General features: G+C 41.6%; 1 long non-coding RNA gene across 1 annotated transcript; it reads right to left on the bottom strand.

Moving 5' to 3' along the window:
• Positions 1–1,794: 1,794 nt before the first annotated feature.
• Positions 1,795–11,697, bottom strand: LOC103160386. The gene is made up of 4 exons (XR_004768489.1): positions 11,556–11,697; positions 10,744–10,901; positions 5,356–5,457; positions 1,795–4,729 (listed from the first exon to the last, which is right to left on the bottom strand). It is a non-coding gene; the product is annotated as an uncharacterized LOC103160386 (long non-coding RNA).
• Between the last annotated feature and the right edge of the window lie 398 nt (positions 11,698–12,095).

Raw genomic sequence — 12,095 nt, 5'->3', positions numbered from 1 at the left:
GCCTTGATACCCTTCCCTCCTCCTGCTGGGATCTATATAGCAAGCCTGCAACACGTGTGCCTCTGGGGCCATTTCAAACCCATTGAATGTGGGCAGGCTTCCAAAGACAAACTGAATTTCAAGAAAGAATTAAGGTAAGAACAAACAAAATGGAAACTAGAAAGAGCAGTGACAAATTAAGTTTTTATTTTATTTTTAATAAATGGTATCAGAATTATGAATTTTCTCTAGGGGAAAAAGTCTGTTAGTGTGTGTGTGTGTTTGTGTGTGTGTGTGTATGTCTGTGTGTGTGTGTGTGTGTGTGTGTGTGTGTGTGTGTGTGTGTGTGTGTACAGGCATATAGGACTCACATACATGTATATATCCTCTCCTATAAAATGTTTGTCAGTGCCCAGTGATTCTTTTATCTAAATCAGTTGTCACTCTCAGGATTCATTTCTCTTGGTTATGTGATAGTCGCTGTAGATGAGTTCACCTCATGTTTCTCACATTTTGTTCAGTTGGGAAGAGGTCAGAAGAATCAGTCAACATAAGTTAAAAGGAGACAGTGAAATGAACGTAAGAGAAGAAAACAGCAGTGAAATATTGATGTGTGTGTGTGTGTGTGTGTTACAATTACTTTTTTAAAAAATAGGCTTTTAATTCTGATGTCTGGCATCAGAGAAAACATTTAAGTCTAATGTTATGGCCTTTAGGGAACTAAAAATTCAAGGTGTGGCCATGAGAACTTGCAAACTGTACAAGAAGCCTAGTGCTTACCTAGGAGTTAATCACATGCCACTTTTGCTTGTTTGCTGGATGTTAAGGATGGAGGAAGAGCAATTTAGACTGTTAATATCAATTGGCAATTTATGATCAAGTAAATTAAATAAATAAAAAGAAATACAAGCCACAGAAACTGTAATGTAATCTAGAAAGATGGGTGTTGTTTCAAATTTTTCACGTTTTTGAATTGACTTATTAAAGCAAACTCCATTGTCACAAACCTTATCAGTAGCTTTGACTGTGACCTAATTAGAAATCCCTTTGAGATGCTTGGCTCTATTCATGTTCTCCCAAGGTCAGCCTTCTGGGAGTTCCAGAAGAACACAGAGAAACACGAGTAACCAAAGACAAGCTCTCAGACCACTGGAGATGACACAGTCCCGTCAGCACTTGCTCCAGGGATGTCGGTCCCTTAACTAAGCTCCAACATAGTCAGGTCACACATAGTTAGCAGACAGCTTATCTTCTGGAGTTCTCACATCACAGAAGTTAAAAGCACCAAAGTACAAGTTGTATGAAATTGCAGGGTTGATATGCAATTAGACAAGAGTGGAAAACCCCAAAACACAATGCAAATGGGATTAGAGAACGTTAGCCCACAATGCAAGGCCAGACACTGAATGTTAGCATACTTGCCTTTTTATAGAAGATAGCATGGTCATTATAACGCCTTAAGTTTAAAAGGAATCAGAGATGGGCTAGAGGTGGCTCAACCATATACTGCTCTTCCAGAGGACCCTAGTCCAGGCCCAGCAAATAAGATATCTCAGACTCACATTCCTATGTACCCACGCAAGCTCCCAGCATCTCCATTCCCATTCTTGCTCCTCTTAGTGGTGTGTGAGTTACAGGGTCAAGTTTTCAGGGTACAAAAACTTCATTTTACTCACACAAGAAAAGAACACACTTTTGTCCACTAACATTTACTAAAGGAAGAAAAAGTGGGAAGGGTTTGCTCGTCCATATATTTGCTCTACAAGTCAGATGTTAGGGACTTCCGAACAAAGACTGCAATCAAAATTCCTGCTCTTGCTTTTACATCCAATGTTTAATTTGTGAAAACATAAAATAAAAATTTGAAGGCAAGGCCATTTTCTGACGTGTGAAAATGTGCAGCTAAGGGGGTGATTTGCTTATGCTGTGCTGTTTCATTATTTTCACAGTAAATATAATAAAAATACCATTTAGGAAAAATAATGTCTTCTAGTTTAAAACAAAGGGAATAAAGGCACAGACAGAGGGAGAAAGGATCAGACATTTTAAACTTGGAAACAGAAGAATTATATCAGGGCAAATGTTGAGTAGCTTAATAGGCTTTAAAATACTCCACTAACAAAATTTCATATTAAATTAGAGGGTTCATGCCTAAAAACATGGTTAGAATGGTGATTCCATGGGTATGTAATGAATTCTAGAAGATTATCCTTAATTTATGTGAAGTTTTAACACTGCCAGTAACAATGTCTGAAAGAATTTATTTCAAAACTGATCTCCTCGAATTTGAACACTAAAGAGTTTTGTGTGGCCCCATTTGTACTCAATCATTTTAAGTGGCTCTTATTGCCAGCAGGTTTTGTCACTAAAAGTAGGGGAAGGTCAGCTGCCCAGAGGGCAGTGCCTAGGTTCAGTCCATATACCTACATTTGTGAGGAATTAGACACAGTAAATCCTCTCGTGACCATGTCAGGACTGCCCCAGACAGTTGTATAACCTTCCTCTAGTTGCCTGGGCCTAACATCTCAACAGACAGAGAAAGAATAGCAGCTGCCCCAGGTGCTGAGGTTCCTACATCACAAGTGCCCTTTCCCTGGCTCTGCACAGTACCACTGGCTAGCGTCACCTATTTTTCTCTCCTATTGGTAATCAACACTGTTAGGGAGGATGTGCACACAATACTGCAATTCTCTTAAAACCACAGATTCTGATGAATTCTGAAAACACAAGTTGATATATAAGGACCTCTGTCAAGACAGAGTAAAATTTCATTGCCTCAGAAATAAATATTTCAGGGTTAGGAGTGTAGCATAGCCTATGTGAAGCTCTAGGTTGGATCTCCAACCCCTCAACAGTAAATAGATTTTGAAAATGTCTCCTGTCCCTTCCCCATCCCTCTCTAATCTACACTCTTGGTACCCAAGAATCATGACCAGATTGTCATTGCCACAGACATAATCCAGACTCTCCAGCAGTGTCCTGTCTCATTTTTCTACACTGTGGGGACTGCTTTGTCACTGTAACTGAGACATTTATCTGACCTGTTCTCGCATGAACACATGTGTGCTTTGCTGGAGTATTACCATGTGGTGTGCGCACATGGCAAAACGCTCATCCAACTGTAGATGGAGTTTCCTAGGCTCCAGTTTGGACACATTTTCGAACAGCTTCTTAAGGTGCTGTTTTAGTTTCTAATGCATACAGATCTAGAACCATAAACTGCTGGACTGCCTTTTAGTTTCCCCCAGCCCACCTTCTACAGACTCAGAACATATGCATTCAGAACCACTTGACACAGAACCTTTTTATGATGAAATGGCAAACACCTTGAGGGGTTCACTGAAGACCAGTGTTCAAAGCATTCGCTCAACACAGCGCAGGACCGATTGACCTTTTACCCTGGAGACCATACAGCTGACCAGAGCTGCAGTTCTTTAGGCTGCCCAGAATTGCCAATGGTGAAGCCCCAGCCAGAAGAGAGACACACATGAAGACACAAAGTCCAGCTTCCAATGATCTGGAGTTATTTTTAGACACTCATAAGTCAGATCCATTTGTATTTCCAACTTTGTAAGAGGCTGCTGAGAGAATTTCTCTGTCATTTTTTTACTATTTGCAGCAGTGTTTACAACTGTCTGTTAAAACCCCCAGCAAGCTGCTATGTGGCTGTGTCAGTTTCTGAGTCTATCAACTGGCCATTGTGTGGCTCCACGTGAGTTAGTGCCATTTTCCTGGTAAATACCGACGCCAACCTTGACTTCCTGTGTTTATGTTCCATGTATAGCTCTTTTCCCATTAAACGCTCACTTAAATTCTTTTTCTAGTTGGCTGTCCTGTCATCTTAGTCTCATCTCTTGTGAATTATTGCTTGTTCATTGTACAGGTGTGGGGTGAGATAGTCAGCAGCTTAAAATAGGGAACAAGAGCTTACAATTATCTAAAGAAAGGCACAGTGCGTTCCCATCCAGGTGGGGTATGTGAGAAAAGGATTGGAGCAAAGACTAGGCTAGGACAGGGGATGGGTGAGGGGTACCCAGACCTGAAAGAAGAATTCGAAGCATCAAGCCTCTATCCCCTGTTTCCTGAGAAAGCATTAATGTATCCAATGCCTTCCTTTTAAAAAGCATCTTTTGGAGTTAGTGTAAGAAATACTATGTGAAAACAATGAGTGAAGTGTCTGGTGGGCTTTTAACCAAAATGGCCCCTGCTACTCTAAGTGTGCACTTAACCATAGGGATGGAACAAAGTTAAGATCAAGGCCCTTCCCACTCAAAAATGTCATCATTCCACAGCTGGAGCTGATTGAGATGCCCAAGCTAGGCAGTAAGTGGAACTTAGACATGTGGGCTCACATGCTCCTGAGGCAACTGACTCAGGAGAAGGGGATGATTTGGGGAGGACTAAGCTGCAAAACCATTGTATTTACCATATTCATAAATTCTGAGATACTTACATGACATGTTTGTACTTTCACCTAATATTTTATATATGCCAAGAAGACAACAAATTGAATTATGTTTTTTCATTACAAAATAAAAGGAAAGGTTTTAAAATATGCTCCATCTAGAGACGTCCATCTTGTCGGCATTAAGCTAATCCCCCTGCGATGCACTTGGAGTCTTTGCGCTCTTGATTTCTTGCTGTTAATTTACGGACGGTTTCAGGGCATGCTTTGTGCTTTGCACTCTAACAACTAAACCAGCAGAGTGGAGCATCAGCTGCAATTTTCTTTACACAGCAATAACGAAGCCTAAAACAAAACAAGGGAGAATGAATTGCAGGCATCACAGCCTGAGCACACTCCACAGAATTAAATGATGGATGATAATAGTTACTGCTTAGGTTACATGAGAGAGCCATGGTTTAACTGTAGCATTTAAACACACAAACATGCACACACACACACACACACACACACACACACACACACACACACACACGTGCGCACACACAGAGGCACATCAGAGACACACAGATATACACAAGTACAAAGAGAAGCATACATACACAGAGAGAGACACACACAGAGAATTAAATGATAGATGATAATAGTTACTGCTTAGTTTAGATGAGAGAGCCTTGGTTTAACCTTAGCATTTTAGCCACACACGGAGAAGCACATCAGAGACACACAGACATACACACATACACACAGAAGCATACGCACACAGAGAGACACACATAGAAGCATGAGTGCACTTGAGCACTGCACTCGCATGTGCGCGCACACACACACACACACGCACACACACACACACACACACACACACACACACACACACACACACACCCTTCACGGGTTAGAGATAAGTTTGTGAGAATAGTATGATAAAAAGTCACTCTGAGTCACTGCGAAAGGCCCCAAGTTTCACTAACCTAAGTGACCCCAGAGATGGCTCAGCTGAGTACACTGATTTTGTGCTTCAATGTCATTTCTTTTTTCTCTTCCTTCCTCCAGAGACCTCAGGTGAACTTTTTCTAAAAGATGACAATAAAACAAATGGCTTAAAAAGCTGCATGGGTTTTACTTAATCACATTGACTGATGATGTTACCATGCTTATGATGCAAGGTGCTAGACAAAATGACACTGCCTTTTAAATGATGGTGTGGTTTCATTTGTTTAAAATACTCACAGTGTAAATTACACTGCCTTTTAAAGGTTGGTATGGTTTCATTTGTTTAAAATATTCACAAGTGTAGTTGAGATAGAGGATACAAAACTAGGGGAGCAAACAGCAGTTGATGTTGCATAGTCTAGTTTGATACATAAAAGAATAGCCATTACATTGTCAAAATTCCACATAATATCTAAAACGAAACAGGGACAGAGGACAAGAGCGTATTTAGTAAGGCGAGGAAATCTATGAATTTGGATTCAGTGAATTGGAACCCCTTCTCAATCTACTGCATCCTGCCTTATAAGAAGGGCAGAACAGAGATCCAATGTTTGGTTTGCAATGAGAAAAATCCTAAACTCAATGTAAAGTGTTGATATGCAAGCTTTAGCAAGTACATCTTGTTTGTGAAATCTGACAATATTAGATGCATAGATATTCCTGCCCCTCCTCTGACTTGCATGCAGCTAGCCTGAGTGAATTGGTTTACTCCCAATGATGAATCAGACCATCTAATTTTTCTCATATGTTTTCTATTTTACAAAAATGACAAGAATTCTGGTAGGAGAAATGAATAATGCAAAATCAGAGCTGCAAAGTCTCTGCAGTAGAACTTTATTTGGGATAAGAAATAGTTTTCTTACTTTTTCCTGCTAAATGTAAATCGATGAGTAGGTTCTTTTTTGTTTTAGCTGCTCTGATTGTTAATAAGGCCCCAAGTTCAGAGAAGGGAAGCCTCAAGCGCTGGGGACACACAATCCCACAGAATCCCAAGGCTATCCATGACACTTCTATCCTGACTTCTAGAGTCAGTGCAAAGAAGACTTCATTTTATGTCATAACTAGCTAGCTAAAATGGTTATGCTTTATTTGTTTCTTTCAATATTCAGCTAAAGGAAAGAAAATGCTTGCAAGTATTAGAATTCATTCATAAGGACTTCACCTGCCTACCTTCCTGGCATTTTATGCCCGAGTCTATAAGTAAATACATTCCTTTGCAGGTTCAATATAAGGTAAATGTAAGACCCAAATGATCCTGAACTCCCTTTTCCCTAAATGTAGCAGGAGCTAAGGCGAGCCTTGTTAATATGCATCAGCCACCTGTAGATTAATAACTACAGAGTACCATGAATACTGTCTGCTTCCCAGAGGATAGTGCGCAGATGGTCCCTGGCTGGCTTTCCTACCAAGCACTGAAATGCCACAAGCAAAGGAAACAAGCTAGCTCAGAATCTATGCAACTTAACAAAACATTGCAACAAACTGGGAAGGTCTATTCAAGAGAATCTTCTAGAACTTGGTAAGACAGTTGTGTATATGACACAAACTTGGGCTGTACCAGTCCTCTAGCACCCATTTGTTCCCAGTGGTCAACTCCAAAGTGTTGCTGACTCTGAAGAAACTTGGCTGGAAAACCATGTCCCCAGAACACTGTCAGTGTTTCTTACAAACTTGTGGATCCCAGACACATTTTCAGAGTGTCAGCCAATGTTTGCAATTCCTTGCTGACTCGGTAGCTGGCAGTGTTAAGTACATATAAAGTTAGCCTGAACATTTTGTCATTTATTTTAGCCATTTGATTTCATTTATTCATGTCATTTTTTTCTATGAATGTTTTATTTATGCCATTAGTCAATTTAATGCTTTTTATACTTTATTGGCTATGTTATATATTGATGAAAATTATTTCCAGTTACTATTTGCAACTTAATTTGCCTTATAATTTTTAACATATAACTTCCTATTTATAAAATAAAATTAATGTTTGTCTTATTATTCCTTGAGTTAAATCTTAGAAAACGTTCTTTGATTTTAAGCTTATTACTCTCCAACATGTGTGTCCAGTTCTTAAAAATTATTCATTTTCATATTGGTCTGGAATTAATTTTGAAAAAATAGTATTAAATAAATATTTAATTCTATTTTTGCACAGATAGCCAACTTTGTCTTAGCATAATTTCTTAAATAATCCTCTTCTGGCTTTCCCAAGTGAAATATAATCCTTCTTTTATATAAAGCATATGAAAAGCGGCTCTATCTGGAAAACTACTCATTTTTCTGTTTATTTGTGTTCCAAAATGGAGCAAGCCTCAAAGTCATTATCACAGCCATTATGCCATCTTGGAATTTAGAAAGTGCTCAAATTAAAGTTTGATGCATCATCAGAGTATGATGAGAAAGCAGAAGGGATATTTGGGGGAGGGAGGAGAGCAGTAGAGAAGAAAAGGAAGTGAAGGACCAAAGAGGGATGGGAGGGGTGAGTACAGACAGAGTACATAAAGTACCTGAGAGAAATTGTCTATGCAAAACCCACACTATGTACCATGAATACACATCAATAAGAAAAAAACATGGACTTAAAGCTCCATGAGGGCAGGAGCATACTTCATACTGAGCACAGCAGAAGCTCACTTTCAAATGGGACGCTTAGTGTGAGCAAGTTATCAGAGTGAGCTCACAAAGGGAGAGGGAGCCTCTGGGTCAAGGAACAAAGAAAGTCTGCATAATGGAGACACCACTTGAATCTGAGTTTAACTGTGGAGACAATGAGATGGGCAACAGCCAAGGATTCCCAGGAGAGATTTGTGATTAAGAAATATAATTCTCCATATACACACAATCATCCTTTTCTTTCTCACTGCCAAGTGCATGAGTTACTTGTGGTCATTCCAGCAAGAACCCAACAGGGAAGCCTACTGGATCTGGGCAGCCAGCAGCAGGACTGAGCTGCATGATCCTCATGATGAGTCACAAGCTTGGGACAACGTCACCACTATGGGTAGAGTCTGTGGAGGATTCATACCATTCTGAAAGACCCCTCACTGGTTTCATGAGGGATCAGCTGTCATAAAAGTACTGATGCCAGAGAGTGAAGTCACCTCTACACCTCAACTCAACGCACAGCAGTGTTTGGAACATGGTACAAAGAAGGTATGGAGTGGAGACAGATGCATATGAAAGGTACCCCTTCTAGTATCTAGCAAGACTTCGTCCCTCGAAAGTGGCTGTTTTGTTTTGGGGTTCGTTCTGCTTTCTTAAGGTTCTGCTTTCTACCCTGCAGGAGTAGGGGGAGGTTGGGGGATGGGAGGATGGGGGATGTAGGGTCTGAGCAGGAATGTTTACACCTAAGTCAGGAAGAGACAGAGTCTGGAATATGCACAACTCAATGATTCCTCGGCTCAGTGAAATGGGCGCTGCATCTCTCCTATGTGTCTCATGGCATAGGCACCAAGGATGACGGCTCATTAGGAAAGAGAGAAAGAGACAGTAACATCAGTAGATGAAGCCTCTGGGGCCTTTCGAGCCTCAATACTTCCAGAGGTCACCATCACCTCTACTTTATCATGGATTGAGCAGGCAGCATGTACAAAGTAGCTGCACATGGTGGTTCCCCACGGGCACACATCTCCTTCCCCATAGTGCAGACCGGAACACATAAGCTGGTTCTCAGACCTTCTCTAACAACGCTGCTGGACTCCTCCAGAATTCCAAAATGTCCCAAAGGACAGACATTCCCCCACCATGCTCCGCCAGCCATCATATAAACTGAGGTCCACCACAGAGGAGAGATGGGAGGCTGCACATAAAAGACCATCAGCTGAGCTGTCCTGAGGTCACACCTAAGCCTGTCTGCTTCCACGGGAATTTGTTCAGTATCTCTGCATCCTTTGGGTTAGCACTCTTCAGCCCTCTTGGGGAATCTCCCATTTCAACCATCAATCAAAAAGAAAGTCTAGAAAGAAGGCCTCCCTTCTAGACTACCCTGCAGTAGACCAAGTCATGCTATACCTCTGAAAGGTGAAACTTCACTGCAGGATGAGGAACAGTGTTAGGGAGGAGGCACCTTTAAGAGTTTCATGGAAGGTTCTGGAACTGAGCATATTAAATCTGTGGTTTTTAAGGAGGCTTCTGAAATTGAATGTTTATGGTTTCAGCTGGGCCAGCAGAGCTGGACATCATAAGAAGCAAAAATAATCCCAGTTAGCTGCACTCTGACCACAGTACCTTCTCTTGTATAGGGAGCTTGTAGTCTCACTGGGCAGCTAGACAGAGGCAACCTCTGTCTGGCCCAGCAGAGCCTGGATGAGGTCTTACACAGATGGGAGCTGGCAGTACAATGCTGCACTTTGTTAAGGTGTTTTTGTGTCAGCCTACAGCATATGGATGCATTGTCACCATGTATGCTGACGGGTGGTGTTAATCCACTCCTGGAAAGCCAACTTGCTGAGCACAATTTATGGTACTTTATGAGAAAAATCTCCTTACTTGTCACCTTTGTGTCTCTTCACACCTCCAACTCTCACCCCTCATGACATGGGGAGTGTTTCACCATTTTCACTAATAAACCCAATAGGAACTTTCTTCTATTGTCAGAGAATGAACACTGTAGCTTGCTTTGACCAAGGACACTGTCCCCAGGGCACTGGTCACAGACACTCCCACCAAGAATTCCTCCTACCCCTGGAGAACACATCCTCACTTGGCCAAGAGCCACCTACCTAACATCCCTGCTGCATGACTAGACCACCACCGTGTGATCAAGACTTGAATTATGGGTCCAAGTCTCCTAGTGTGGTGAGTGAACACCACATACACACAGCACTGTTATTTCTGAACTTGTGGCTCTCAGCAGCTCACTCTGCTGCCCGTGCTGTGCACACATAGACTCTGACCTCAACAGAGCCACTGATTCTCATTCTTTCATTCTCATTCCTGCCCAACACACCCATCCTCTCAGATCTTCTAGAAGCACAAGAATGTGGCCCTTCAGGGTTTTCTCCTGGTTCTGTCCCACTGTAATATCCTGTTAGCTTCCTAGTTGTACCTTAGCATGAGACTTGTCACTGAATCTCTGAAATAGTTACCAGAACACAGAGCTTCAAAATCTATCAGAAAAAGAAAAACATCCTCATTTCCAGCAAGTCCTAAAAGTGTGCCCTTCTTCAGAATACATGGACGTGACAGCTACCTACAGGGAGGAGTTACTAAATTGTGAGGATCAGATGTGGGAAGGAGGAGCCTGCAGCTCCTGGAGGGTGACTTCTTTATCCTGCAGGAAGAGGAAATAATTAGATAACATCAGAAATTATCAAAATTCCATGCATTGAGTTGCCCTTGTGCAGTCATCTCCCAAATGTCCGCCATACCAGGAGACAGGAGTGCATTGGTCAGAGGTATCCGTGCAGATTTCCAAACAGGGATGAGCTACATTCAGCCCAGCAGGTAGACGACCACATCTCAACACAATGTTGGGAGTCAGACAACTCATCGGCAATCCAGGGGATGGAAGTTAAGGAAAAATACCCTGTTTTTAGGAGAGAACACAGAATTTTATACCTAGCTAAACAGTCAATCAACCATTAGGATATACATATATGAAGTTAGTATCTGTTAGCTCCCTGCCTTTCATGGTGAGCTCAAACCATTAGCTGTTCATTCTGCTTGTAGAATCCATGCAGAGATGTCTGTAGGTCAGTGGCAAATTAGAAGCCTCCCTCAGCCAGTTCCTGGCTTACCATACGTACACAGTCCCATTTGCTGTTTCATCATTAACCATCTCCATGCCCCCAAACCCCCTGTGAGACACAAAATATACACTGTGCTGCCACAAGGTCATGTCCAATGCCTCTGTGGGCTCAGCAGCAATCACAGAGCCCTAGAGGGCCTGGACAGGCCTGGCTGTAACCTGGCCTCATCCAAGATCTACCCCTGTAGCAATACCAAGTGCTATTACATAATCAATGGACAATTTACAATTTTATTTTTATGATTATTTGTTTCTAAATTACTGTTAGAAAAAGTGAAATAAAAATATTTCAAAAGAAAAAATAACATATATATATATATACATATATATATATATATATATATATATATATATTTAAATATCATTGATGTGTAAAGACCAAGTCAGGCAACCTAGTATGTTTTAGTGGACAGTTCTAAAGGAAACACACACCTTAGGATGAGACGTCAAGTTTGTCAGGGATAGTTCATCAATTCAACCCAGGATGGAGGGGGAGGAAATATCTGCAAAGGGCTAGAAATTATTCAGTGTGATGAGGTCCTTCTAGCTGTAAATGAGGCCGGGGTCAGTGAAATTGTGGGGGCATATGGGAAGCACAATCTGCTTCAGACTGGTTCTCTGCCTCCCTCCTCCCCCATGAGCAACTCTGTGGGTCACATGATCACCTCCAGAAAGTGCTAATCCAGCAATGCACTCTGCTTTGCTCCAGTGCCCATCTCTGGTCCCCTGCACATTGACTGGCATGTGAGAAAGCATCACAGAGTCCATGATGTAAATGCAACACGTTTGAATGTATGTTTCCCGAGAGTATTAATTAGTTTCTGAGAGACCTAATTAGCTCACAAATAGAACTGATGGGGGAATGTCCTTCTGTATGTATGTTTGTCATATTGGTTAATGAAAAAAGCACTATTTGGCTAGTGGCCAGGCAGGAAGGATAGGCGGGGCTACCAGACGAGGAGAATTCTGGGA

Source organism: Cricetulus griseus, chromosome 2, assembly GCF_003668045.3.
Source record: "Cricetulus griseus strain 17A/GY chromosome 2, alternate assembly CriGri-PICRH-1.0, whole genome shotgun sequence".
In the NCBI taxonomy this organism is placed as follows: Eukaryota; Metazoa; Chordata; class Mammalia; order Rodentia; family Cricetidae; genus Cricetulus; species Cricetulus griseus.
This window is presented reverse-complemented; position numbering and strand designations above follow the sequence as displayed.